The following is a 21,057-nucleotide window of genomic DNA, read 5'->3' as shown; positions in this document are numbered from 1 at the left end:
AATCTAACGCGTAATATTTCTTTGTTTTATAGTTTTCTGAAATTCTGAAAACTTGAGACAATCAATTTTATGTTGTGAAAAACTGTCGTCACCTGCCTTCGTGGAGCAACCGGTTAGCGCGTTCGGCTGTTAGCCGAAAGGTTGGTGGTTCGAATCCACCCGGGGGCGATGGCACATTTTATATCTACTTATTATTACCTAAAAATCTCCAGATTCCTTTCAATCTAACGCGTAATATTTCTTTGTTTTATAGTTTTCTGAAATTCTGAAAAGTTGAGAACATCAATTTTATGTTGTGAAAAACTGTCGTCACCTGCCTTCGTGGCGCAACCGGTTAGCGCGTTCGGCTGTTAACCGAAAGGTTGGTGGTTCGAATCCACCCGGGGGCGATGTCACCTTTTATATCTACTTATTATTACCTAAAAATCTCCAGATTCCTTTCAATCTAACGCGTAATATTTCGTTGTTTTATAGTTTTCTGAAATTCTGAAAAGTTGAGACAATCAATTTTATGTTGTGAAAAACTGTCGTCACCTGCCTTCGTGGCGCAACCGGTTAGCGCGTTCGGCTGTTAACCGAAAGGTTGGTGGTTCGAATCCACCCGGGGGCGATGTCACATTTTAAATCTACTTATTATTACCTAAAAATCTCCAGATTCCTTTCAATCTAACGCGTAATATTTCTTTGTTTTATAGTTTTCTGAAATTCTGAAAAGTTGAGACAATCAATTTTATGTTGTGAAAAACTGTCGTCACCTGCCTTCTTGGCGCAACCGGTTAGCGCGTTCGGCTGTTAACCGAAAGGTTGGTGGTTCGAATCCACCCGGGGGCGATGTCATCTTTTATATCTACTTATTATTACCTAAAAATCTCCAGATTCTTTTCAATCTAACGCGTAATATTTCTTTGTTTTATAGTTTTCTGAAATTCTGAAAAGTTGAGACAATCAATTTTATGTTGTGAAAAACTGTCGTCACCTGCCTTCGTGGCGCAACCGGTTAGCGCGTTCGGCTGTTAACCGAAAGGTTGGTGGTTCGAATCAACCCGGGGGCGACGTCACCTTTTATATCTACTTATTATTACCTAAAAATCTCCAGATTCCTTTCAATCTAACGCGTAATATTTCTTTGTTTTATAGTTTTCTGAAATTCTGAAAACTTGAGACAATCAATTTTATGTTGTGAAAAACTGTCGTCACCTGCCTTCGTGGAGCAAACGGTTAGCGCGTTCGGCTGTTAACCGAAAGGTTGGTGGTTCGAATCCACCCGGGGGCGATGGCACATTTTATATCTACTTATTATTACCTAAAAATCTCCAGATTCCTTTCAATCTAACGCGTAATATTTCTTTGTTTTATAGTTTTCTGAAATTCTGAAAAGTTGAGAACATCAATTTTATGTTGTGAAAAACTGTCGTCACCTGCCTTCGTGGCGCAACCGGTTAGCGCGTTCGGCTGTTAACCGAAAGGTTGGTGGTTCGAATCCACCCGGGGGCGATGTCACCTTTTATATCTACTTATTATTACCTAAAAATCTCCAGATTCCTTTCAATCTAACGCGTAATATTTCTTTGTTTTATAGTTTTCTTAAATTCTGAAAAGTTGAGAACATCAATTTTATGTTGTGAAAAACTGTCGTCACCTTCCTTCGTGGCGCAACCGGTTAGCGCGTTCGGCTGTTAACCGAAAGGTTGGTGGTTCGAATCCACCCGGGGGCGATGTCACATTTTAAATCTACTTATTATTACCTAAAAATCTCCAGATTCCTTTCAATCTAACGCGTAATATTTCTTTGTTTTATAGTTTTCTGAAATTCTGAAAAGTTGAGACAATCAATTTTATGTTGTGAAAAACTGTCGTCACCTGCCTTCGTGGCGCAACCGGTTAGCGCGTTCGGCTGTTAACCGAAAGGTTGGTGGTTCGAATCCACCCGGGGGCGATGTCACCTTTTATATCTACTTATTATTACCTAAAAATCTCCAGATTCCTTTCAATCTAACGCGTAATATTTCTTTGTTTTATAGTTTTCTTAAATTCTGAAAAGTTGAGAACATCAATTTTATGTTGTGAAAAACTGTCGTCACCTTCCTTCGTGGCGCAACCGGTTAGCGCGTTCGGCTGTTAACCGAAAGGTTGGTGGTTCGAATCCACCCGGGGGCGATGTCACATTTTAAATCTACTTATTATTACCTAAAAATCTCCAGATTCCTTTCAATCTAACGCGTAATATTTCTTTGTTTTATAGTTTTCTGAAATTCTGAAAAGTTGAGACAATCAATTTTATGTTGTGAAAAACTGTCGTCACCTGCCTTCGTGGCGCAACCGGTTAGCGCGTTCGGCTGTTAACCGAAAGGTTGGTGGTTCGAATCCACCCGGGGGCGATGTCATCTTTTATATCTACTTATTATTACCTAAAAATCTCCAGATTCTTTTCAATCTAACGCGTAATATTTCTTTGTTTTATAGTTTTCTGAAATTCTGAAAAGTTGAGATAATCAATTTTATGTTGTGAAAAACTGTCGTCACCTGCCTTCGTGGCGCAACCGGTTAGCGCGTTCGGCTGTTAACCGAAAGGTTGGTTGTTCGAATCAACCCGGGAGCGATGTCACCTTTTATATCTACTTATTATTACCTAAAAATCTCCAGATTCCTTTCAATCTAACGCGTAATATTTCGTTGTTTTATAGTTTTCTGAAATTCTGAAAAGTTGAGACAATCAATTTTATGTTGTGAAAAACTATCGTCACCTGCCTTCGTGGCGCAACCGGTTAGCGCATTCGGCTGTTAACCGAAAGGTTGGTGGTTCGAATCCACCCGGGGGCGATGTCACCTTTTATATCTACTTATTATTACCTAAAAATCTCCAGATTCCTTTCAATCTAACGCGTAATATTTCTTTGTTTTATAGTTTTCTGAAATTCTGGAAACTTTAGACAATCAATTTTATGTTGTGAAAAACTGTCGTCACCTGCCTTCGTGGAGCAACCGGTTAGCGCGTTCGGCTGTTAACCGAAAGGTTGGTGGTTCGAATCCACCCGGGGGCGATGTCACATTTTATATCTACTTATTATTACCTAAAAATCTCCAGATTCCTTTCAATCTAACGCGTAATATTTCTTTGTTTTATAGTTTTCTGAAATTCTGAAAAGTTTAGAACATCAATTTTATGTTGTGAAAAACTGTCGTCACCTGCCTTCGTGGCGCAACCGGTTAGCGCGTTCGGCTGTTAACCGAAAGGTTGGTGGTTCGAATCCACCCGGGGGCGATGTCATCTTTTATATCTACTTATTATTACCTAAAAATCTCCAGATTCTTTTCAATCTAACGCGTAATATTTCTTTGTTTTATAGTTTTCTGAAATTCTGAAAAGTTGAGACAATCAATTTTATGTTGTGAAAAACTGTCGTCACCTGCCTTCGTGGCGCAACCGGTTAGCGCGTTCGGCTGTTAACCGAAAGGTTGGTGGTTCGAATCAACCCGGGGGCGATGTCACCTTTTATATCTACTTATTATTACCTAAAAATCTCCAGATTCCTTTCAATCTAACGCGTAATATTTCTTTGTTTTATAGTTTTCTGAAATTCTGAAAACTTGAGACAATCAATTTTATGTTGTGAAAAACTGTCGTCACCTGCCTTCGTGGAGCAACCGGTTAGCGCGTTCGGCTGTTAACCGAAAGGTTGGTGGTTCGAATCCACCCGGGGGCGATGGCACATTTTATATCTACTTATTATTACCTAAAAATCTCCAGATTCCTTTCAATCTAACGCGTAATATTTCTTTGTTTTATAGTTTTCTGAAATTCTGAAAAGTTGAGAACATCAATTTTATGTTGTGAAAAACTGTCGTCACCTGCCTTCGTGGCGCAACCGGTTAGCGCGTTCGGCTGTTAACCGAAAGGTTGGTGGTTCGAATCCACCCGGGGGCGATGTCACCTTTTATATCTACTTATTATTACCTAAAAATCTCCAGATTCCTTTCAATCTAACGCGTAATATTTCTTTGTTTTATAGTTTTCTGAAATTCTGAAAAGTTGAGAACATCAATTTTATGTTGTGAAAAACTATCGTCACCTGCCTTCGTGGCGCAACCGGTTAGCGCGTTCGGCTGTTAACCGAAAGGTTGGTGGTTCGAATACACCCGGGGGCGATGTCACATTTTAAATCTACTTATTATTACCTAAAAATCTCCAGATTCCTTTCAATCTAACGCGTAATATTTCTTTGTTTTATAGTTTTCTGAAATTCTGAAAAGTTGAGACAATCAATTTTATGTTGTGAAAAACTGTCGTCACCTGCCTTCGTGGCGCAACCGGTTAGCGCGTTCGGCTGTTAACCGAAAGGTTGGTGGTTCGAATCCACCCGGGGGCGATGTCATCTTTTATATCTACTTATTATTACCTAAAAATCTCCAGATTCTTTTCAATCTAACGCGTAATATTTCTTTGTTTTATAGTTTTCTGAAATTCTGAAAAGTTGAGATAATCAATTTTATGTTGTGAAAAACTGTCGTCACCTGCCTTCGTGGCGCAACCGGTTAGCGCGTTCGGCTGTTAACCGAAAGGTTGGTTGTTCGAATCAACCCGGGGGTTATGTCACCTTTTATATCTACTTATTATTACCTAAAAATCTCCAGATTCCTTTCAATCTAACGCGTAATATTTCGTTGTTTTATAGTTTTCTGAAATTCTGAAAAGTTGAGACAATCAATTTTATGTTGTGAAAAACTATCGTCACCTGCCTTCGTGGCGCAACCGGTTAGCGCATTCGGCTGTTAACCGAAAGGTTGGTGGTTCGAATCCACCCGGGGGCGATGTCACCTTTTATATCTACTTATTATTACCTAAAAATCTCCAGATTCCTTTCAATCTAACGCGTAATATTTCTTTGTTTTATAGTTTTCTGAAATTCTGGAAACTTTAGACAATCAATTTTATGTTGTGAAAAACTGTCGTCACCTGCCTTCGTGGAGCAACCGGTTAGCGCGTTCGGCTGTTAACCGAAAGGTTGGTGGTTCGAATCCACCCGGGGGCGATGTCACATTTTATATCTACTTATTATTACCTAAAAATCTCCAGATTCCTTTCAATCTAACGCGTAATATTTCTTTGTTTTATAGTTTTCTGAAATTCTGAAAAGTTTAGAACATCAATTTTATGTTGTGAAAAACTGTCGTCACCTGCCTTCGTGGCGCAACCGGTTAGCGCGTTCGGCTGTTAACCGAAAGGTTGGTGGTTCGAATCCACCCGGGGGCGATGTCACCTTTTATATCTACTTATTATTACCTAAAAATCTCCAGATTCCTTTCAATCTAACGCGTAATATTTCGTTGTTTTATAGTTTTCTGAAATTCTGAAAACTTGAGTCAATCAATTGTATGTTCTGAAAAACTGTCGTCACCTGCCTTCGTGGCGCAACCGGTTAGCGCGTTCGGCTGTTAACCGAAAGGTTGGTGGTTCGAATCCACCCGGGGGCGATGTCACATTTTAAATCTACTTATTATTACCTAAAAATCTCCAGATTGCTTTCAATCTAACGCGTAATATTTCTTTGTTTTATAGTTTTCTGAAATTCTGAAAACTTGAGACAATCAATTTTATGTTGTGAAAAACTGTCGTCACCTGCCTTCGTGGCGCAACCGGTTAGCGCGTTCGGCTGTTAACCGAAAGGTTGGTGGTTCGAATCCACCCGGGGGCGATGTCACCTTTTATATCTACTTATTATTACCTAAAAATCTCCAGATTCCTTTCAATCTAACGCGTAATATTTCGTTGTTTTATAGTTTTCTGAAATTCTGAAAACTTGAGACAATCAATTTTATGTTGTGAAAAACTGTCGTCACCTGCCTTCGTGGCGCAACCGGTTAGCGCGTTCGGCTGTTAACCGAAAGGTTGGTGGTTCGAATCCACCCGGGGGCGATGTCACATTTTATATCTACTTATTATTACCTAAAAATCTCCAGATTCCTTTCAATCTAACGCGTAATATTTCTTTGTTTTATAGTTTTCTGAAATTCTGAAAAGTTGAGACAATCAATTTTATGTTGTGAAAAACTGTCGTCACCTGCCTTCGTGGCGCAACCGGTTAGCGCGTTCGGCTGTTAACCGAAAGGTTGGTGGTTCGAATCCACCCGGGGGCGATGTCACCTTTTATATCTACTTATTATTACCTAAAAATCTCCAGATTCCTTTCAATCTAACGCGTAATATTTCGTTGTTTTATAGTTTTCTGAAATTCTGAAAACTTGAGACAATTAATTTTATGTTGTGAAAGACTGTCGTCACCTGCCTTCGTGGCGCAACCGGTTAGCGCGTTCGGCTGTTAACCGAAAGGTTGGTGGTTCGAATCCACCCGGGGGCGATGTCACCTTTTATATCTACTTATTATTACCTAAAAATCTCCAGATTCCTTTCAATCTAACGCGTAATATTTCTTTGTTTTATAGTTTTCTGAAATTTTGAAAAGTTGAGACAATCAATTTTATGTTGTGAAAAACTGTCGTCACCTGCCTTCGTGGCGCAACCGGTTAGCGCGTTCGGCTGTTAACCGAAAGGTTGGTGGTTCGAATCCACCCGGGGGCGATGTCACATTTTATATCTACTGATTATTACCTAAAAATCTCCAGATTCCTTTCAATCTAACGCGTAATATTTCGTTGTTTTATAGTTTTCTGAAATTCTGAAAAGTTTAGACAATCAATTTTATGTTGTGAAAAACTGTCGTCACCTGCCTTCGTTGCGCAACCGGTTAGCGCGTTCGGCTGTTAACCGAAAGGTTGGTAGTTCGAATCCACCCGGGGGCGATGTCACCTTTTATATCTACTTATTATTACCTAAAAATCTCCAGATTCCTTTCAATCTAACGCGTAATATTTCGTTGTTTTATAGTTTTCTGAAATTCTGCAAACTTGAGACAATCAATTGTATGTTGTGAAAAAATGTCGTCACCTGCCTTCGTGGCGCAACCGGTTAGCGCGTTCGGCTGTTAACCGAAAGGTTGGTGGTTCGAATCCACCCGGGGGCGATGTCACATTTTAAATCTACTTATTATTACCTAAAAATCTCCAGATTCCTTTCAATCTAACGCGTAATATTTCTTTGTTTTATAGTTTTCTGAAATTCTGAAAAGTTGAGACAATCAATTTTATGTTGTGAAAAACTGTCGTCACCTGCCTTCGTGGCGCAACCGGTTAGCGCGTTCGGCTGTTAACCGAAAGGTTGGTGGTTCGAATCCACCCGGGGGCGATGTCACCTTTTATATCTACTTATTATTACCTAAAAATCTCCAGATTCCGTTCAATCTAACGCGTTATATTTCGTTGTTTAATAGTTTTCTGAAATTCTGAAAAGTTGAGACAATGAATTTTATGTTGTGAAAAACTGTCGTCACCTGCCTTCGTGGCGCAACCGGTTAGCGCGTTCGGCTGTTAACCGAAAGGTTGGTGGTTCGAATCCACCCGGGGGCGATGCCACCTTTTATATCTACTTATTATTACCTTAAAATCTCCAGATTCCTTTCAATCTAACGCGTAATATTTCGTTGTTTTATAGTTTTCTGAAATTCTGAAAAGTTGAGACAATCAATTTTATGTTGTGAAAAACTGTCGTCACCTGCCTTCGTGGCGCAACCGGTTAGCGCGTTCGGCTGTTAACCGAAAGGTTGGTGGTTCGAATCCACCCGGGGGCGATGTCACCTTTTATATCTACTTATTATTACCTAAAAATCTCCAGATTCCTTTCAATCTAACGCGTAATATTTCGTTGTTTTATAGTTTTCTGAAATTCTGAAAAGTTGAGACAATCAATTTTATGTTGTGAAAAACTGTCGTCACCTGCCTTCGTGGCGCAACCGGTTAGCGCGTTCGGCTGTTAACCGAAAGGTTGGTGGTTCGAATCCACCCGGGGGCGATGTCACCTTTTATATCTACTTATTATTACCTAAAAATCTCCAGATTCCTTTCAATCTAACGCGTAATATTTCTTTGTTTTATAGTTTTCTGAAATTCTGAAAAGTTGAGACAATCAATTTTATGTTGTGAAAAACTGTCGTCACCTGCCTTCGTGGCGCAACCGGTTAGCGCGTTCGGCTGTTAACCGAAAGGTTGGTGGTTCGAAACCACCCGGGGGCGATGTCACATTTTAAATCTACTTATTATTACCTAAAAATCTCCAGATTCCTTTCAATCTAACGCGTAATATTTCTTTGTTTTATAGTTTTCTGAAATTCTGAAAACTTGAGACAATCAATTTTATGTTGTGAAAAACTGTCGTCACCTGCCTTCCTGGCGCAACCGGTTAGCGCGTTCGGCTGTTAACCGAAAGGTTGGTGGTTCGAATCCACCCGGGGGCGATGTCACCTTTTATATCTACTTATTATTACCTAAAAATCTCCAGATTCCTTTCAATCTAACGCGTAATATTTCTTTGTTTTATAGTTTTCTGAAATTCTGAAAAGTTGAGACAATCAATTTTATGTTGTGAAAAACTGTCGTCACCTGCCTTCGTGGCGCAACCGGTTAGCGCGTTCGGCTGTTAACCGAAAGGTTGGTGGTTCGAATCAACCCGGGGGCGATGTCACCTTTTATATCTACTTATTATTACCTAAAAATCTCCAGATTCCTTTCAATCTAACGCGTAATATTTCTTTGTTTTATAGTTTTCTGAAATTCTGAAAAGTTGAGACAATCAATTTTATGTTGTGAAAAACTGTCGTCACCTGCCTTCGTGGCGCAACCGTTTAGCGCGTTCGGCTGTTAACCGAAAGGTTGGTGGTTCGAATCCACCCGGGGGCGATGTCACCTTTTATATCTACTTATTATTACCTAAAAATCTCCAGATTCCTTTCAATCTAACGCGTAATATTTCTTTGTTTTATAGTTTTCTGAAATTCTGAAAACTTGAGACAATCAATTTTATGTTGTGATAAACTGTCGTCACCTGCCTTCGTGGCGCAACCGGTTAGCGCGTTCGGCTGTTAACCGAAAGGTTGGTGGTTCGAATCAACCCGGGGGCGATGTCACCTTTTATATCTACTTATTATTACCTAAAAATCTCCAGATTCCTTTCAATCTAACGCGTAATATTTCTTTGTTTTATAGTTTTCTGAAATTCTGAAAAGTTGAGACAATCAATTTTATGTTGTGAAAAACTGTCGTCACCTGCCTTCGTGGCGCAACCGGTTAGCGCGTTCGGCTGTTAACCGAAAGGTTGGTGGTTCGAATCCACCCGGGGGCGATGTCACCTTTTAAATCTACTTATTATTACCTAAAAATCTCCAGATTCCTTTCAATCTGACGCGTAATATTTCTTTGTTTTATAGTTTTCTGAAATTCTGAAAACTTGAGACAATCAATTTTATGTTGTGAAAAACTGTCGTCACCTGCCTTCGTGGCGCAACCGGTTAGCGCGTTCGGCTGTTCACCGAAAGGTTGGTGGTTCGAATCCACCCGGGGGCGATGTCACCTTTTCTATCTACTTATTATTACCTAAAAATCTCCAGATTCCTTTCAATCTAACGCGTAATATTTCGTTGTTTTATAGTTTTCTGAAATTCTGAAAAGTTGAGACAATCAATTTTATGTTGTGAAAAACTGTCGTCACCTGCCTTCGTGGCGCAACCGTTTAGCGCATTCGGCTGTTAACCGAAAGGTTTGTGGTTCGAATCCACCCGGGGGCGATGTACCTTTTATATCTACTTATTATTACCTAAAAATCTCCAGATTCCTTTCAATCTAACGCGTAATATTTCGTTGTTTTATAGTTTTCTGAAATTCTGAAAAGTTGAGACAATCAATTTTATGTTGTGAAAAACTGTCGTCACCTGCCTTCGTGGCGCAACCGGTTAGCGCGTTCGGCTGTTAACCGAACGGTTGGTGGTTTGAATCCACCCGGGGGCGATGTCACCTTTTATATCTACTTATTATTACCTAAAAATCTCCAGATTCCGTTCAATCTAACGCGTAATATTTCGTTGTTTTATAGTTTTCTGAAATTCTGAAAAGTTGAGACAATCAATTTTATGTTGTGAAAAACTGTCGTCACCTGCCTTCGTGGCGCAACCGGTTAGCGCGTTCGGCTGTTAACCGAAAGGTTGGTGGTTCGAATCCACCCGGGGGCGATGTCACCTTTTATATCTACTTATTATTACCTAAAAATCTCCAGATTCCTTTCAATCTAACGCGTAATATTTCGTTGTTTTATAGTTTTCTGAAATTCTGAAAAGTTGAGACAATCAATTTTATGTTGTGAAAAACTGTCGTCACCTGCCTTCGTGGCGCAACCGGTTAGCGCGTTCGGCTGTTAACCGAAAGGTTGGTGGTTCGAATCCACCCGGGGGCGATGTCACCTTTTATATCTACTTATTATTACCTAAAAATCTCCAGATTCCTTTCAATCTAACGCGTAATATTTCGTTGTTTTATAGTTTTCTGAAATTCTGAAAACTTGAGACAATCAATTTTATGTTGTGAAAAACTGTCGTCACCTGCCTTCGTGGCGCAACCGGTTAGCGCGTTCGGCTGTTAACCGAAAGGTTGGTGGTTCGAATCCACCCGGGGGCGATGTAACTTTTTATATCTACTTATTATTACCTAAAAATCTCCAGATTCCTTTCAATCTAACGCGTAATATTTCTTTGTTTTATAGTTTTCTGAAATTCTGAAAACTTGAGACAATCAATTTTATGTTGTGAAAAACTGTCGTCACCTGCCTTCGTGGCGCAACCGGTTAGCGCGTTCGGCTGTTAACCGAAAGGTTGGTGGTTCGAAACCACCCGGGGGCGATGTCACATTTTAAATCTACTTATTATTACCTAAAAATCTCCAGATTCCTTTCAATCTAACGCGTAATATTTCGTTGTTTTATAGTTTTCTGAAATTCTGAAAACTTGAGACAATCAATTTTATGTTGTGAAAAACTGTCGTCACCTGCCTTCGTGGCGCAACCGGTTAGCGCGTTCGGCTGTTAACCGAAAGGTTGGTGGTTCGAATCCACCCGGGAGCGATGTCACCTTTTATATCTACTTATTATTACCTAAAAATCTCCAGATTCCTTTCAATCTAACGCGTAATATTTCTTTGTTTTATAGTTTTCTGAAATTCTGAAAAGTTGAGACAATCAATTTTATGTTGTGAAAAACTGTCGTCACCTGCCTTCGTGGCGCAACCGGTTAGCGCGTTCGGCTGTTAACCGAAAGGTTGGTGGTTCGAATCCACCCGGGGGCGATGTCACCTTTTATATCTACTTATTATTACCTAAAAATCTCCAGATTCCTTTCAATCTAACGCGTAATATTTCTTTGCTTTATAGTTTTCTGAAATTCTGAAAAGTTGAGACAATCAATTTTATGTTGTGAAAAACTGTCGTCACCTGCCTTCGTGGCGCAACCGGTTAGCGCGTTCGGCTGTTAACCGAAAGGTTGGTGGTTCGAATCCACCCGGGGGCGATGTCACATTTTAAATCTACTTATTATTACCTAAAAATCTCCAGATTCCTTTCAATCTAACGCGTAATATTTCTTTGTTTTATAGTTTTCTGAAATTCTGAAAACTTGAGACAATCAATTTTATGTTGTGAAAAACTGTCGTCACCTGCCTTCGTGGCGCAACCGGTTAGCGCGTTCGGCTGTTAACCGAAAGGTTTGTGGTTCGAATCCACCCGGGGGCGATGTACCTTTTATATCTACTTATTATTACCTAAAAATCTCCAGATTCCTTTCAATCTAACGCGTAATATTTCGTTGTTTTATAGTTTTCTGAAATTCTGAAAACTTGAGACAATCAATTTTATGTTGTGAAAAACTGTCGTCACCTGCCTTCGTGGCGCAACCGGTTAGCGCGTTCGGCTGTTAACCGAAAGGTTGGTGGTTCGAATCCACCCGGGGGCGATGTAACTTTTTATATCTACTTATTATTACCTAAAAATCTCCAGATTCCTTTCAATCTAACGCGTAATATTTCTTTGTTTTATAGTTTTCTGAAATTCTGAAAACTTGAGACAATCAATTTTATGTTGTGAAAAACTGTCGTCACCTGCGTTCGTGGCGCAACCGGTTAGCGCGTTCGGCTGTTAACCGAAAGGTTGGTGGTTCGAAACCACCCGGGGGCGATGTCACATTTTAAATCTACTTATTATTACCTAAAAATCTCCAGATTCCTTTCAATCTAACGCGTAATATTTCGTTGTTTTATAGTTTTCTGAAATTCTGAAAACTTGAGACAATCAATTTTATGTTGTGAAAAACTGTCGTCACCTGCCTTCGTGGCGCAACCGGTTAGCGCGTTCGGCTGTTAACCGAAAGGTTGGTGGTTCGAATCCACCCGGGAGCGATGTCACCTTTTATATCTACTTATTATTACCTAAAAATCTCCAGATTCCTTTCAATCTAACGCGTAATATTTCTTTGTTTTATAGTTTTCTGAAATTCTGAAAAGTTGAGACAATCAATTTTATGTTGTGAAAAACTGTCGTCACCTGCCTTCGTGGCGCAACCGGTTAGCGCGTTCGGCTGTTAACCGAAAGGTTGGTGGTTCGAATCCACCCGGGGGCGATGTCACATTTTAAATCTACTTATTATTACCTAAAAATCTCCAGATTCCTTTCAATCTAACGCGTAATATTTCTTTGTTTTATAGTTTTCTGAAATTCTGAAAACTTGAGACAATCAATTTTATGTTGTGAAAAACTGTCGTCACCTGCCTTCGTGGCGCAACCGGTTAGCGCGTTCGGCTGTTAACCGAAAGGTTTGTGGTTCGAATCCACCCGGGGGCGATGTACCTTTTATATCTACTTATTATTACCTAAAAATCTCCAGATTCCTTTCAATCTAACGCGTAATATTTCGTTGTTTTATAGTTTTCTGAAATTCTGAAAAGTTGAGACAATCAATTTTATGTTGTGAAAAACTGTCGTCACCTGCCTTCGTGGCGCAACCGGTTAGCGCGTTCGGCTGTTAACCGAACGGTTGGTGGTTTGAATCCACCCGGGGGCGATGTAACCTTTTATATCTACTTATTATTACCTAAAAATCTCCAGATTCCGTTCAATCTAACGCGTAATATTTCGTTGTTTTATAGTTTTCTGAAATTCTGAAAAGTTGAGACAATCAATTTTATGTTGTGAAAAACTGTCGTCACCTGCCTTCGTGGCGCAACCGGTTAGCGCGTTCGGCTGTTAACCGAAAGGTTGGTGGTTCGAATCCACCCGGGGGCGATGTCACCTTTTATATCTACTTATTATTACCTAAAAATCTCCAGATTCCTTTCAATCTAACGCGTAATATTTCGTTGTTTTATAGTTTTCTGAAATTCTGAAAAGTTGAGACAATCAATTTTATGTTGTGAAAAACTGTCGTCACCTGCCTTCGTGGCGCAACCGGTTAGCGCGTTCGGCTGTTAACCGAAAGGTTGGTGGTTCGAATCCACCCGGGGGCGATGTCACCTTTTATATCTACTTATTATTACCTAAAAATCTCCAGATTCCTTTCAATCTAACGCGTAATATTTCGTTGTTTTATAGTTTTCTGAAATTCTGAAAACTTGAGACAATCAATTTTATGTTGTGAAAAACTGTCGTCACCTGCCTTCGTGGCGCAACCGGTTAGCGCGTTCGGCTGTTAACCGAAAGGTTGGTGGTTCGAATCCACCCGGGGGCGATGTCACCTTTTATATCTACTTATTATTACCTAAAAATCTCCAGATTCCTTTCAATCTAACGCGTAATATTTCTTTGTTTTATAGTTTTCTGAAATTTTGAAAAGTTGAGACAATCAATTTTATGTTGTGAAAAACTGTCGTCACCTGCCTTCGTGGCGCAACCGGTTAGCGCGTTCGGCTGTTAACCGAAAGGTTGGTGGTTCGAATCCACCCGGGGGCGATGTCACATTTTATATCTACTGATTATTACCTAAAAATCTCCAGATTCCTTTCAATCTAACGCGTAATATTTCGTTGTTTTATAGTTTTCTGAAATTCTGAAAAGTTTAGACAATCAATTTTATGTTGTGAAAAACTGTCGTCACCTGCCTTCGTTGCGCAACCGGTTAGCGCGTTCGGCTGTTAACCGAAAGGTTGGTAGTTCGAATCCACCCGGGGGCGATGTCACCTTTTATATCTACTTATTATTACCTAAAAATCTCCAGATTCCTTTCAATCTAACGCGTAATATTTCGTTGTTTTATAGTTTTCTGAAATTCTGCAAACTTGAGACAATCAATTGTATGTTGTGAAAAAATGTCGTCACCTGCCTTCGTGGCGCAACCGGTTAGCGCGTTCGGCTGTTAACCGAAAGGTTGGTGGTTCGAATCCACCCGGGGGCGATGTCACCTTTTATATCTACTTATTATTACCTAAAAATCTCCAGATTCCTTTCAATCTAACGCGTAATATTTCTTTGTTTCATAGTTTTCTGAAATTCTGAAAACTTGAGACAATCCATTTTATGTTGCGAAAAACTGTCGTCACCTGCCTTCGTGGCGCAACCGGTTAGCGCGTTCGGCTGTTAACCGAAAGGTTGGTGGTTCGAATCCACCCGGGGGCGATGTCACATTTTAAATCTACTTATTATTACCTAAAAATCTCCAGATTCCTTTCAATCTAACGCGTAATATTTCTTTGTTTTATAGTTTTCTGAAATTCTGAAAAGTTGAGACAATCAATTTTATGTTGTGAAAAACTGTCGTCACCTGCCTTCGTGGCGCAACCGGTTAGCGCGTTCGGCTGTTAACCGAAAGGTTGGTGGTTCGAATCCACCCGGGGGCGATGTCACCTTTTATATCTACTTATTATTACCTAAAAATCTCCAGATTCCGTTCAATCTAACGCGTTATATTTCGTTGTTTAATAGTTTTCTGAAATTCTGAAAAGTTGAGACAATGAATTTTATGTTGTGAAAAACTGTCGTCACCTGCCTTCGTGGCGCAACCGGTTAGCGCGTTCGGCTGTTAACCGAAAGGTTGGTGGTTCGAATCCACCCGGGGGCGATGCCACCTTTTATATCTACTTATTATTACCTTAAAATCTCCAGATTCCTTTCAATCTAACGCGTAATATTTCGTTGTTTTATAGTTTTCTGAAATTCTGAAAAGTTGAGACAATCAATTTTATGTTGTGAAAAACTGTCGTCACCTGCCTTCGTGGCGCAACCGGTTAGCGCGTTCGGCTGTTAACCGAAAGGTTGGTGGTTCGAATCCACCCGGGGGCGATGTCACCTTTTATATCTACTTATTATTACCTAAAAATCTCCAGATTCCTTTCAATCTAACGCGTAATATTTCGTTGTTTTATAGTTTTCTGAAATTCTGAAAAGTTGAGACAATCAATTTTATGTTGTGAAAAACTGTCGTCACCTGCCTTCGTGGCGCAACCGGTTAGCGCGTTCGGCTGTTAACCGAAAGGTTGGTGGTTCGAATCCACCCGGGGGCGATGTCACCTTTTATATCTACTTATTATTACCTAAAAATCTCCAGATTCCTTTCAATCTAACGCGTAATATTTCTTTGTTTTATAGTTTTCTGAAATTCTGAAAAGTTGAGACAATCAATTTTATGTTGTGAAAAACTGTCGTCACCTGCCTTCGTGGCGCAACCGGTTAGCGCGTTCGGCTGTTAACCGAAAGGTTGGTGGTTCGAAACCACCCGGGGGCGATGTCACATTTTAAATCTACTTATTATTACCTAAAAATCTCCAGATTCCTTTCAATCTAACGCGTAATATTTCTTTGTTTTATAGTTTTCTGAAATTCTGAAAACTTGAGACAATCAATTTTATGTTGTGAAAAACTGTCGTCACCTGCCTTCGTGGCGCAACCGGTTAGCGCGTTCGGCTGTTAACCGAAAGGTTGGTGGTTCGAATCCACCCGGGGGCGATGTCACCTTTTATATCTACTTATTATTACCTAAAAATCTCCAGATTCCTTTCAATCTAACGCGTAATATTTCTTTGTTTTATAGTTTTCTGAAATTCTGAAAAGTTGAGACAATCAATTTTATGTTGTGAAAAACTGTCGTCACCTGCCTTCGTGGCGCAACCGGTTAGCGCGTTCGGCTGTTAACCGAAAGGTTGGTGGTTCGAATCCACCCGGGGGCGATGTCACCTTTTATATCTACTTATTATTACCTAAAAATCTCCAGATTCCTTTCAATCTAACGCGTAATATTTCTTTGTTTTATAGTTTTCTGAAATTCTGAAAAGTTGAGACAATCAATTTTATGTTGTGAAAAACTGTCGTCACCTGCCTTCGTGGCGCAACCGGTTAGCGCGTTCGGCTGTTAACCGAAAGGTTGGTGGTTCGAATCAACCCGGGGGCGATGTCACCTTTTATATCTACTTATTATTACCTAAAAATCTCCAGATTCCTTTCAATCTAACGCGTAATATTTCTTTGTTTTATAGTTTTCTGAAATTCTGAAAAGTTGAAACAATGAATTTTATGTTGTGAAAAACTGTCGTCACCTGCCTTCGTGGCGCAACCGGTTAGCGCGTTCGGCTGTTAACCGAAAGGTTGGTGGTTCGAATCCACCCGGGGGCGATGTCACCTTTTATATCTACTTATTATTACCTAAAAATCTCCAGATTCCTTTCAATCTAACGCGTAATATTTCTTTGTTTTATAGTTTTCTGAAATTCTGAAAAGTTGAGACAATCAATTTTATGTTGTGAAAAACTGTCGTCACCTGCCTTCGTGGCGCAACCGGTTAGCGCGTTCGGCTGTTAACCGAAAGGTTGGTGGTTCGAATCCACCCGGGGGCGATGTCACCTTTTATATCTACTTATTATTACCTAAAAATCTCCAGATTCCTTTCAATCTAACGCGTAATATTTCTTTGTTTTATAGTTTTCTGAAATTCTGAAAAGTTGAGACAATCAATTTTATGTTGTGAAAAACTGTCGTCACCTGCCTTCGTGGCGCAACCGGTTAGCGCGTTCGGCTGTTAACCGAAAGGTTGGTGGTTCGAATCCACCCGGGGGCGATGTCACCTTTTATATCTACTTATTATTACCTAAAAATCTCCAGATTCCTTTCAATCTAACGCGTAATATTTCTTTGTTTTATAGTTTTCTGAAATTCTGAAAAGTTGAGACAATCAATTTTATGTTGTGAAAAACTGTCGTCACCTGCCTTCGTGGCGCAACCGGTTAGCGCGTTCGGCTGTTAACCGAAAGGTTGGTGGTTCGAATCCACCCGGGGGCGATGTCACCTTTTATATCTACTTATTATTACCTAAAAATCTCCAGATTCCTTTCAATCTAACGCGTAATATTTCTTTGTTTTATAGTTTTCTGAAATTCTGAAAACTTGAGACAATCAATTTTATGTTGTGATAAACTGTCGTCACCTGCCTTCGTGGCGCAACCGGTTAGCGCGTTCGGCTGTTAACCGAAAGGTTGGTGGTTCGAATCAACCCGGGGGCGATGTCACCTTTTATATCTACTTATTATTACCTAAAAATCTCCAGATTCCTTTCAATCTAACGCGTAATATTTCTTTGTTTTATAGTTTTCTGAAATTCTGAAAAGTTGAGACAATCAATTTTATGTTGTGAAAAACTGTCGTCACCTGCCTTCGTGGCGCAACCGGTTAGCGCGTTCGGCTGTTAACCGAAAGGTTGGTGGTTCGAATCCACCCGGGGGCGATGTCACCTTTTAAATCTACTTATTATTACCTAAAAATCTCCAGATTCCTTTCAATCTGACGCGTAATATTTCTTTGTTTTATAGTTTTCTGAAATTCTGAAAACTTGAGACAATCAATTTTATGTTGTGAAAAACTGTCGTCACCTGCCTTCGTGGCGCAACCGGTTAGCGCGTTCGGCTGTTCACCGAAAGGTTGGTGGTTCGAATCCACCCGGGGGCGATGTCACCTTTTATATCTACTTATTATTACCTAAAAATCTCCAGATTCCTTTCAATCTAACGCGTAATATTTCGTTGTTTTATAGTTTTCTGAAATTCTGAAAAGTTGAGACAATCAATTTTATGTTGTGAAAAACTGTCGTCACCTGCCTTCGTGGCGCAACCGGTTAGCGCGTTCGGCTTTTAACCGAAAGGTTGGTGGTTCGAATCCACCCGGGGGCGATGTCACATTTTAAATCTACTTATTATTACCTAAAAATCTCCAGATTCCTTTCAATCTAACGCGTAATATTTCTTTGTTTTATAGTTTTCTGAAATTCTGAAAACTTGAGACAATCAATTTTATGTTGTGAAAAACTGTCGTCACCTGCCTTCGTGGCGCAACCGGTTAGCGCATTCGGCTGTTAACCGAAAGGTTTGTGGTTCGAATCCACCCGGGGGCGATGTACCTTTTATATCTACTTATTATTACCTAAAAATCTCCAGATTCCTTTCAATCTAACGCGTACTATTTCGTTGTTTTATAGTTTTCTGAAATTCTGAAAAGTTGAGACAATCAATTTTATGTTGTGAAAAACTGTCGTCACCTGCCTTCGTGGCGCAACCGGTTAGCGCGTTCGGCTGTTAACCGAACGGTTGGTGGTTTGAATCCACCCGGGGGCGATGTCACCTTTTATATCTACTTATTATTACCTAAAAATCTCCAGATTCCGTTCAATCTAACGCGTAATATTTCGTTGTTTTATAGTTTTCTGAAATTCTGAAAAGTTGAGACAATCAATTTTATGTTGTGAAAAACTGTCGTCACCTGCCTTCGTGGCGCAACCGGTTAGCGCGTTCGGCTGTTAACCGAAAGGTTGGTGGTTCGAATCCACCCGGGGGCGATGTCACCTTTTATATCTACTTATTATTACCTAAAAATCTCCAGATTCCTTTCAATCTAACGCGTAATATTTCGTTGTTTTATAGTTTTCTGAAATTCTGAAAAGTTGAGACAATCAATTTTATGTTGTGAAAAACTGTCGTCACCTGCCTTCGTGGCGCAACCGGTTAGCGCGTTCGGCTGTTAACCGAAAGGTTGGTGGTTCGAATCCACCCGGGGGCGATGTCACCTTTTATATCTACTTATTATTACCTAAAAATCTCCAGATTCCTTTCAATCTAACGCGTAATATTTCGTTGTTTTATAGTTTTCTGAAATTCTGAAAACTTGAGACAATCAATTTTATGTTGTGAAAAACTGTCGTCACCTGCCTTCGTGGCGCAACCGGTTAGCGCGTTCGGCTGTTAACCGAAAGGTTGGTGGTTCGAATCCACCCGGGGGCGATGTAACTTTTTATATCTACTTATTATTACCTAAAAATCTCCAGATTCCTTTCAATCTAACGCGTAATATTTCTTTGTTTTATAGTTTTCTGAAATTCTGAAAACTTGAGACAATCAATTTTATGTTGTGAAAAACTGTCGTCACCTGCCTTCGTGGCGCAACCGGTTAGCGCGTTCGGCTGTTAACCGAAAGGTTGGTGGTTCGAAACCACCCGGGGGCGATGTCACATTTTAAATCTACTTATTATTACCTAAAAATCTCCAGATTCCTTTCAATCTAACGCGTAATATTTCGTTGTTTTATAGTTTTCTGAAATTCTGAAAACTTGAGACAATCAATTTTATGTTGTGAAAAACTGTCGTCACCTGCCTTCGTGGCGCAACCGGTTAGCGCGTTCGGCTGTTAACCGAAAGGTTGGTGGTTCGAATCCACCCGGGAGCGATGTCACCATTTATATCTACTTATTATTACCTAAAAATCTCCAGATTCCTTTCAATCTAACGCGTAATATTTCTTTGTTTTATAGTTTTCTGAAATTCTGAAAAGTTGAGACAATCAATTTTATGTTGTGAAAAACTGTCGTCACCTGCCTTCGTGGCGCAACCGGTTAGCGCGTTCGGCTGTTAACCGAAAGGTTGGTGGTTCGAATCCACCCGGGGGCGATGTCACCTTTTATATCTACTTATTATTACCTAAAAATCTCCAGATTCCTTTCAATCTAACGCGTAATATTTCTTTGCTTTATAGTTTTCTGAAATTCTGAAAAGTTGAGACAATCAATTTTATGTTGTGAAAAACTGTCGTCACCTGCCTTCGTGGCGCAACCGGTTAGCGCGTTCGGCTGTTAACCGAAAGGTTGGTGGTTCGAATCCACCCGGGGGCGATGTCACATTTTAAATCTACTTATTATTACCTAAAAATCTCCAGATTCCTTTCAATCTAACGCGTAATATTTCTTTGTTTTATAGTTTTCTGAAATTCTGAAAACTTGAGACAATCAATTTTATGTTGTGAAAAACTGTCGTCACCTGCCTTCGTGGCGCAACCGGTTAGCGCGTTCGGCTGTTAACCGAAAGGTTTGTGGTTCGAATCCACCCGGGGGCGATGTACCTTTTATATCTACTTATTATTACCTAAAAATCTCCAGATTCCTTTCAATCTAACGCGTAATATTTCGTTGTTTTATAGTTTTCTGAAATTCTGAAAACTTGAGACAATCAATTTTATGTTGTGAAAAACTGTCGTCACCTGCCTTCGTGGCGCAACCGGTTAGCGCGTTCGGCTGTTAACCGAAAGGTTGGTGGTTCGAATCCACCCGGGGGCGATGTAACTTTTTATATCTACTTATTATTACCTAAAAATCTCCAGATTCCTTTCAATCTAACGCGTAATATTTCTTTGTTTTATAGTTTTCTGAAATTCTGAAAACTTGAGACAATCAATTTTATGTTGTGAAAAACTGTCGTCACCTGCCTTCGTGGCGCAACCGGTTAGCGCGTTCGGCTGTTAACCGAAAGGTTGGTGGTTCGAAACCACCCGGGGGCGATGTCACATTTTAAATCTACTTATTATTACCTAAAAATCTCCAGATTCCTTTCAATCTAACGCGTAATATTTCGTTGTTTTATAGTTTTCTGAAATTCTGAAAACTTGAGACAATCAATTTTATGTTGTGAAAAACTGTCGTCACCTGCCTTCGTGGCGCAACCGGTTAGCGCGTTCGGCTGTTAACCGAAAGGTTGGTGGTTCGAATCCACCCGGGAGCGATGTCACCTTTTATATCTACTTATTATTACCTAAAAATCTCCAGATTCCTTTCAATCTAACGCGTAATATTTCTTTGTTTTATAGTTTTCTGAAATTCTGAAAAGTTGAGACAATCAATT

General features: G+C 40.0%; 1 protein-coding gene and 95 non-coding genes across 96 annotated transcripts in view; all 96 read left to right on the top strand.

The window, feature by feature from the left end:
- The window catches only part of LOC145261102 (neuropeptide FF receptor 1-like), a 152,876-nt gene that overhangs the window by 44,439 nt on the left and 87,380 nt on the right, over nucleotides 1-21,057 (top strand). The window lies entirely within an intron of this gene.
- On the top strand, nucleotides 95-168 carry Trnan-guu (transfer RNA asparagine (anticodon GUU)). The gene has a single exon. It is a non-coding gene; the product is annotated as a tRNA-Asn (tRNA).
- Nucleotides 316-389, top strand: Trnan-guu (transfer RNA asparagine (anticodon GUU)). Its single transcript has one exon. It is a non-coding gene; the product is annotated as a tRNA-Asn (tRNA).
- On the top strand, nucleotides 537-610 carry Trnan-guu (transfer RNA asparagine (anticodon GUU)). Its single transcript has one exon. It is a non-coding gene; the product is annotated as a tRNA-Asn (tRNA).
- Nucleotides 758-831, top strand: Trnan-guu (transfer RNA asparagine (anticodon GUU)). Its single transcript has one exon. It is a non-coding gene; the product is annotated as a tRNA-Asn (tRNA).
- Trnan-guu (transfer RNA asparagine (anticodon GUU)) lies at nucleotides 979-1,052 on the top strand. The gene has a single exon. It is a non-coding gene; the product is annotated as a tRNA-Asn (tRNA).
- On the top strand, nucleotides 1,200-1,273 carry Trnan-guu (transfer RNA asparagine (anticodon GUU)). Its single transcript has one exon. It is a non-coding gene; the product is annotated as a tRNA-Asn (tRNA).
- Nucleotides 1,421-1,494, top strand: Trnan-guu (transfer RNA asparagine (anticodon GUU)). Its single transcript has one exon. It is a non-coding gene; the product is annotated as a tRNA-Asn (tRNA).
- Trnan-guu (transfer RNA asparagine (anticodon GUU)) lies at nucleotides 1,642-1,715 on the top strand. Its single transcript has one exon. It is a non-coding gene; the product is annotated as a tRNA-Asn (tRNA).
- On the top strand, nucleotides 1,863-1,936 carry Trnan-guu (transfer RNA asparagine (anticodon GUU)). Its single transcript has one exon. It is a non-coding gene; the product is annotated as a tRNA-Asn (tRNA).
- On the top strand, nucleotides 2,084-2,157 carry Trnan-guu (transfer RNA asparagine (anticodon GUU)). Its single transcript has one exon. It is a non-coding gene; the product is annotated as a tRNA-Asn (tRNA).
- Nucleotides 2,305-2,378, top strand: Trnan-guu (transfer RNA asparagine (anticodon GUU)). The gene has a single exon. It is a non-coding gene; the product is annotated as a tRNA-Asn (tRNA).
- Trnan-guu (transfer RNA asparagine (anticodon GUU)) lies at nucleotides 2,526-2,599 on the top strand. Its single transcript has one exon. It is a non-coding gene; the product is annotated as a tRNA-Asn (tRNA).
- On the top strand, nucleotides 2,747-2,820 carry Trnan-guu (transfer RNA asparagine (anticodon GUU)). Its single transcript has one exon. It is a non-coding gene; the product is annotated as a tRNA-Asn (tRNA).
- Trnan-guu (transfer RNA asparagine (anticodon GUU)) lies at nucleotides 2,968-3,041 on the top strand. Its single transcript has one exon. It is a non-coding gene; the product is annotated as a tRNA-Asn (tRNA).
- Nucleotides 3,189-3,262, top strand: Trnan-guu (transfer RNA asparagine (anticodon GUU)). Its single transcript has one exon. It is a non-coding gene; the product is annotated as a tRNA-Asn (tRNA).
- On the top strand, nucleotides 3,410-3,483 carry Trnan-guu (transfer RNA asparagine (anticodon GUU)). The gene has a single exon. It is a non-coding gene; the product is annotated as a tRNA-Asn (tRNA).
- Nucleotides 3,631-3,704, top strand: Trnan-guu (transfer RNA asparagine (anticodon GUU)). Its single transcript has one exon. It is a non-coding gene; the product is annotated as a tRNA-Asn (tRNA).
- Nucleotides 3,852-3,925, top strand: Trnan-guu (transfer RNA asparagine (anticodon GUU)). The gene has a single exon. It is a non-coding gene; the product is annotated as a tRNA-Asn (tRNA).
- Trnan-guu (transfer RNA asparagine (anticodon GUU)) lies at nucleotides 4,073-4,146 on the top strand. The gene has a single exon. It is a non-coding gene; the product is annotated as a tRNA-Asn (tRNA).
- Nucleotides 4,294-4,367, top strand: Trnan-guu (transfer RNA asparagine (anticodon GUU)). The gene has a single exon. It is a non-coding gene; the product is annotated as a tRNA-Asn (tRNA).
- Nucleotides 4,515-4,588, top strand: Trnan-guu (transfer RNA asparagine (anticodon GUU)). The gene has a single exon. It is a non-coding gene; the product is annotated as a tRNA-Asn (tRNA).
- Trnan-guu (transfer RNA asparagine (anticodon GUU)) lies at nucleotides 4,736-4,809 on the top strand. Its single transcript has one exon. It is a non-coding gene; the product is annotated as a tRNA-Asn (tRNA).
- Nucleotides 4,957-5,030, top strand: Trnan-guu (transfer RNA asparagine (anticodon GUU)). Its single transcript has one exon. It is a non-coding gene; the product is annotated as a tRNA-Asn (tRNA).
- Trnan-guu (transfer RNA asparagine (anticodon GUU)) lies at nucleotides 5,178-5,251 on the top strand. The gene has a single exon. It is a non-coding gene; the product is annotated as a tRNA-Asn (tRNA).
- Trnan-guu (transfer RNA asparagine (anticodon GUU)) lies at nucleotides 5,399-5,472 on the top strand. The gene has a single exon. It is a non-coding gene; the product is annotated as a tRNA-Asn (tRNA).
- On the top strand, nucleotides 5,620-5,693 carry Trnan-guu (transfer RNA asparagine (anticodon GUU)). The gene has a single exon. It is a non-coding gene; the product is annotated as a tRNA-Asn (tRNA).
- On the top strand, nucleotides 5,841-5,914 carry Trnan-guu (transfer RNA asparagine (anticodon GUU)). Its single transcript has one exon. It is a non-coding gene; the product is annotated as a tRNA-Asn (tRNA).
- Nucleotides 6,062-6,135, top strand: Trnan-guu (transfer RNA asparagine (anticodon GUU)). Its single transcript has one exon. It is a non-coding gene; the product is annotated as a tRNA-Asn (tRNA).
- On the top strand, nucleotides 6,283-6,356 carry Trnan-guu (transfer RNA asparagine (anticodon GUU)). The gene has a single exon. It is a non-coding gene; the product is annotated as a tRNA-Asn (tRNA).
- Trnan-guu (transfer RNA asparagine (anticodon GUU)) lies at nucleotides 6,504-6,577 on the top strand. Its single transcript has one exon. It is a non-coding gene; the product is annotated as a tRNA-Asn (tRNA).
- Trnan-guu (transfer RNA asparagine (anticodon GUU)) lies at nucleotides 6,725-6,798 on the top strand. Its single transcript has one exon. It is a non-coding gene; the product is annotated as a tRNA-Asn (tRNA).
- Trnan-guu (transfer RNA asparagine (anticodon GUU)) lies at nucleotides 6,946-7,019 on the top strand. Its single transcript has one exon. It is a non-coding gene; the product is annotated as a tRNA-Asn (tRNA).
- Nucleotides 7,167-7,240, top strand: Trnan-guu (transfer RNA asparagine (anticodon GUU)). Its single transcript has one exon. It is a non-coding gene; the product is annotated as a tRNA-Asn (tRNA).
- Nucleotides 7,388-7,461, top strand: Trnan-guu (transfer RNA asparagine (anticodon GUU)). Its single transcript has one exon. It is a non-coding gene; the product is annotated as a tRNA-Asn (tRNA).
- Nucleotides 7,609-7,682, top strand: Trnan-guu (transfer RNA asparagine (anticodon GUU)). Its single transcript has one exon. It is a non-coding gene; the product is annotated as a tRNA-Asn (tRNA).
- Nucleotides 7,830-7,903, top strand: Trnan-guu (transfer RNA asparagine (anticodon GUU)). Its single transcript has one exon. It is a non-coding gene; the product is annotated as a tRNA-Asn (tRNA).
- Trnan-guu (transfer RNA asparagine (anticodon GUU)) lies at nucleotides 8,051-8,124 on the top strand. The gene has a single exon. It is a non-coding gene; the product is annotated as a tRNA-Asn (tRNA).
- On the top strand, nucleotides 8,272-8,345 carry Trnan-guu (transfer RNA asparagine (anticodon GUU)). Its single transcript has one exon. It is a non-coding gene; the product is annotated as a tRNA-Asn (tRNA).
- Nucleotides 8,493-8,566, top strand: Trnan-guu (transfer RNA asparagine (anticodon GUU)). The gene has a single exon. It is a non-coding gene; the product is annotated as a tRNA-Asn (tRNA).
- Trnan-guu (transfer RNA asparagine (anticodon GUU)) lies at nucleotides 8,714-8,787 on the top strand. The gene has a single exon. It is a non-coding gene; the product is annotated as a tRNA-Asn (tRNA).
- On the top strand, nucleotides 8,935-9,008 carry Trnan-guu (transfer RNA asparagine (anticodon GUU)). The gene has a single exon. It is a non-coding gene; the product is annotated as a tRNA-Asn (tRNA).
- On the top strand, nucleotides 9,156-9,229 carry Trnan-guu (transfer RNA asparagine (anticodon GUU)). Its single transcript has one exon. It is a non-coding gene; the product is annotated as a tRNA-Asn (tRNA).
- Nucleotides 9,377-9,450, top strand: Trnan-guu (transfer RNA asparagine (anticodon GUU)). The gene has a single exon. It is a non-coding gene; the product is annotated as a tRNA-Asn (tRNA).
- Nucleotides 9,598-9,671, top strand: Trnan-guu (transfer RNA asparagine (anticodon GUU)). The gene has a single exon. It is a non-coding gene; the product is annotated as a tRNA-Asn (tRNA).
- Trnan-guu (transfer RNA asparagine (anticodon GUU)) lies at nucleotides 9,818-9,891 on the top strand. The gene has a single exon. It is a non-coding gene; the product is annotated as a tRNA-Asn (tRNA).
- Trnan-guu (transfer RNA asparagine (anticodon GUU)) lies at nucleotides 10,039-10,112 on the top strand. Its single transcript has one exon. It is a non-coding gene; the product is annotated as a tRNA-Asn (tRNA).
- Nucleotides 10,260-10,333, top strand: Trnan-guu (transfer RNA asparagine (anticodon GUU)). The gene has a single exon. It is a non-coding gene; the product is annotated as a tRNA-Asn (tRNA).
- On the top strand, nucleotides 10,481-10,554 carry Trnan-guu (transfer RNA asparagine (anticodon GUU)). Its single transcript has one exon. It is a non-coding gene; the product is annotated as a tRNA-Asn (tRNA).
- Trnan-guu (transfer RNA asparagine (anticodon GUU)) lies at nucleotides 10,702-10,775 on the top strand. Its single transcript has one exon. It is a non-coding gene; the product is annotated as a tRNA-Asn (tRNA).
- Nucleotides 10,923-10,996, top strand: Trnan-guu (transfer RNA asparagine (anticodon GUU)). The gene has a single exon. It is a non-coding gene; the product is annotated as a tRNA-Asn (tRNA).
- Nucleotides 11,144-11,217, top strand: Trnan-guu (transfer RNA asparagine (anticodon GUU)). The gene has a single exon. It is a non-coding gene; the product is annotated as a tRNA-Asn (tRNA).
- On the top strand, nucleotides 11,365-11,438 carry Trnan-guu (transfer RNA asparagine (anticodon GUU)). Its single transcript has one exon. It is a non-coding gene; the product is annotated as a tRNA-Asn (tRNA).
- Trnan-guu (transfer RNA asparagine (anticodon GUU)) lies at nucleotides 11,586-11,659 on the top strand. Its single transcript has one exon. It is a non-coding gene; the product is annotated as a tRNA-Asn (tRNA).
- Trnan-guu (transfer RNA asparagine (anticodon GUU)) lies at nucleotides 11,806-11,879 on the top strand. Its single transcript has one exon. It is a non-coding gene; the product is annotated as a tRNA-Asn (tRNA).
- Nucleotides 12,027-12,100, top strand: Trnan-guu (transfer RNA asparagine (anticodon GUU)). Its single transcript has one exon. It is a non-coding gene; the product is annotated as a tRNA-Asn (tRNA).
- Nucleotides 12,248-12,321, top strand: Trnan-guu (transfer RNA asparagine (anticodon GUU)). Its single transcript has one exon. It is a non-coding gene; the product is annotated as a tRNA-Asn (tRNA).
- Trnan-guu (transfer RNA asparagine (anticodon GUU)) lies at nucleotides 12,469-12,542 on the top strand. Its single transcript has one exon. It is a non-coding gene; the product is annotated as a tRNA-Asn (tRNA).
- Nucleotides 12,690-12,763, top strand: Trnan-guu (transfer RNA asparagine (anticodon GUU)). The gene has a single exon. It is a non-coding gene; the product is annotated as a tRNA-Asn (tRNA).
- Trnan-guu (transfer RNA asparagine (anticodon GUU)) lies at nucleotides 12,910-12,983 on the top strand. The gene has a single exon. It is a non-coding gene; the product is annotated as a tRNA-Asn (tRNA).
- On the top strand, nucleotides 13,131-13,204 carry Trnan-guu (transfer RNA asparagine (anticodon GUU)). The gene has a single exon. It is a non-coding gene; the product is annotated as a tRNA-Asn (tRNA).
- Trnan-guu (transfer RNA asparagine (anticodon GUU)) lies at nucleotides 13,352-13,425 on the top strand. Its single transcript has one exon. It is a non-coding gene; the product is annotated as a tRNA-Asn (tRNA).
- Trnan-guu (transfer RNA asparagine (anticodon GUU)) lies at nucleotides 13,573-13,646 on the top strand. The gene has a single exon. It is a non-coding gene; the product is annotated as a tRNA-Asn (tRNA).
- On the top strand, nucleotides 13,794-13,867 carry Trnan-guu (transfer RNA asparagine (anticodon GUU)). Its single transcript has one exon. It is a non-coding gene; the product is annotated as a tRNA-Asn (tRNA).
- Trnan-guu (transfer RNA asparagine (anticodon GUU)) lies at nucleotides 14,015-14,088 on the top strand. Its single transcript has one exon. It is a non-coding gene; the product is annotated as a tRNA-Asn (tRNA).
- Nucleotides 14,236-14,309, top strand: Trnan-guu (transfer RNA asparagine (anticodon GUU)). The gene has a single exon. It is a non-coding gene; the product is annotated as a tRNA-Asn (tRNA).
- On the top strand, nucleotides 14,457-14,530 carry Trnan-guu (transfer RNA asparagine (anticodon GUU)). Its single transcript has one exon. It is a non-coding gene; the product is annotated as a tRNA-Asn (tRNA).
- Trnan-guu (transfer RNA asparagine (anticodon GUU)) lies at nucleotides 14,678-14,751 on the top strand. Its single transcript has one exon. It is a non-coding gene; the product is annotated as a tRNA-Asn (tRNA).
- Nucleotides 14,899-14,972, top strand: Trnan-guu (transfer RNA asparagine (anticodon GUU)). Its single transcript has one exon. It is a non-coding gene; the product is annotated as a tRNA-Asn (tRNA).
- On the top strand, nucleotides 15,120-15,193 carry Trnan-guu (transfer RNA asparagine (anticodon GUU)). The gene has a single exon. It is a non-coding gene; the product is annotated as a tRNA-Asn (tRNA).
- Nucleotides 15,341-15,414, top strand: Trnan-guu (transfer RNA asparagine (anticodon GUU)). Its single transcript has one exon. It is a non-coding gene; the product is annotated as a tRNA-Asn (tRNA).
- Nucleotides 15,562-15,635, top strand: Trnan-guu (transfer RNA asparagine (anticodon GUU)). Its single transcript has one exon. It is a non-coding gene; the product is annotated as a tRNA-Asn (tRNA).
- Nucleotides 15,783-15,856, top strand: Trnan-guu (transfer RNA asparagine (anticodon GUU)). Its single transcript has one exon. It is a non-coding gene; the product is annotated as a tRNA-Asn (tRNA).
- On the top strand, nucleotides 16,004-16,077 carry Trnan-guu (transfer RNA asparagine (anticodon GUU)). The gene has a single exon. It is a non-coding gene; the product is annotated as a tRNA-Asn (tRNA).
- Trnan-guu (transfer RNA asparagine (anticodon GUU)) lies at nucleotides 16,225-16,298 on the top strand. Its single transcript has one exon. It is a non-coding gene; the product is annotated as a tRNA-Asn (tRNA).
- On the top strand, nucleotides 16,446-16,519 carry Trnan-guu (transfer RNA asparagine (anticodon GUU)). Its single transcript has one exon. It is a non-coding gene; the product is annotated as a tRNA-Asn (tRNA).
- Nucleotides 16,667-16,740, top strand: Trnan-guu (transfer RNA asparagine (anticodon GUU)). Its single transcript has one exon. It is a non-coding gene; the product is annotated as a tRNA-Asn (tRNA).
- Trnan-guu (transfer RNA asparagine (anticodon GUU)) lies at nucleotides 16,888-16,961 on the top strand. The gene has a single exon. It is a non-coding gene; the product is annotated as a tRNA-Asn (tRNA).
- On the top strand, nucleotides 17,109-17,182 carry Trnan-guu (transfer RNA asparagine (anticodon GUU)). Its single transcript has one exon. It is a non-coding gene; the product is annotated as a tRNA-Asn (tRNA).
- Trnan-guu (transfer RNA asparagine (anticodon GUU)) lies at nucleotides 17,330-17,403 on the top strand. The gene has a single exon. It is a non-coding gene; the product is annotated as a tRNA-Asn (tRNA).
- Trnan-guu (transfer RNA asparagine (anticodon GUU)) lies at nucleotides 17,551-17,624 on the top strand. The gene has a single exon. It is a non-coding gene; the product is annotated as a tRNA-Asn (tRNA).
- Trnan-guu (transfer RNA asparagine (anticodon GUU)) lies at nucleotides 17,772-17,845 on the top strand. The gene has a single exon. It is a non-coding gene; the product is annotated as a tRNA-Asn (tRNA).
- On the top strand, nucleotides 17,993-18,066 carry Trnak-uuu (transfer RNA lysine (anticodon UUU)). Its single transcript has one exon. It is a non-coding gene; the product is annotated as a tRNA-Lys (tRNA).
- Trnan-guu (transfer RNA asparagine (anticodon GUU)) lies at nucleotides 18,214-18,287 on the top strand. Its single transcript has one exon. It is a non-coding gene; the product is annotated as a tRNA-Asn (tRNA).
- Nucleotides 18,434-18,507, top strand: Trnan-guu (transfer RNA asparagine (anticodon GUU)). Its single transcript has one exon. It is a non-coding gene; the product is annotated as a tRNA-Asn (tRNA).
- Trnan-guu (transfer RNA asparagine (anticodon GUU)) lies at nucleotides 18,655-18,728 on the top strand. Its single transcript has one exon. It is a non-coding gene; the product is annotated as a tRNA-Asn (tRNA).
- On the top strand, nucleotides 18,876-18,949 carry Trnan-guu (transfer RNA asparagine (anticodon GUU)). Its single transcript has one exon. It is a non-coding gene; the product is annotated as a tRNA-Asn (tRNA).
- Trnan-guu (transfer RNA asparagine (anticodon GUU)) lies at nucleotides 19,097-19,170 on the top strand. Its single transcript has one exon. It is a non-coding gene; the product is annotated as a tRNA-Asn (tRNA).
- Nucleotides 19,318-19,391, top strand: Trnan-guu (transfer RNA asparagine (anticodon GUU)). The gene has a single exon. It is a non-coding gene; the product is annotated as a tRNA-Asn (tRNA).
- Trnan-guu (transfer RNA asparagine (anticodon GUU)) lies at nucleotides 19,539-19,612 on the top strand. Its single transcript has one exon. It is a non-coding gene; the product is annotated as a tRNA-Asn (tRNA).
- Trnan-guu (transfer RNA asparagine (anticodon GUU)) lies at nucleotides 19,760-19,833 on the top strand. The gene has a single exon. It is a non-coding gene; the product is annotated as a tRNA-Asn (tRNA).
- Nucleotides 19,981-20,054, top strand: Trnan-guu (transfer RNA asparagine (anticodon GUU)). The gene has a single exon. It is a non-coding gene; the product is annotated as a tRNA-Asn (tRNA).
- Nucleotides 20,202-20,275, top strand: Trnan-guu (transfer RNA asparagine (anticodon GUU)). The gene has a single exon. It is a non-coding gene; the product is annotated as a tRNA-Asn (tRNA).
- Nucleotides 20,422-20,495, top strand: Trnan-guu (transfer RNA asparagine (anticodon GUU)). The gene has a single exon. It is a non-coding gene; the product is annotated as a tRNA-Asn (tRNA).
- Nucleotides 20,643-20,716, top strand: Trnan-guu (transfer RNA asparagine (anticodon GUU)). Its single transcript has one exon. It is a non-coding gene; the product is annotated as a tRNA-Asn (tRNA).
- Nucleotides 20,864-20,937, top strand: Trnan-guu (transfer RNA asparagine (anticodon GUU)). The gene has a single exon. It is a non-coding gene; the product is annotated as a tRNA-Asn (tRNA).

Source organism: Euprymna scolopes, chromosome 37 (genome assembly GCF_053919585.1).
Source record: "Euprymna scolopes isolate OS-2025 chromosome 37, ASM5391958v1, whole genome shotgun sequence".
In the NCBI taxonomy this organism is placed as follows: Eukaryota; Metazoa; Mollusca; class Cephalopoda; order Sepiida; family Sepiolidae; genus Euprymna; species Euprymna scolopes.
The sequence above is the reverse complement of the archived record's forward strand: the minus strand, read 5'-3'. Positions and strand labels throughout refer to the sequence as shown.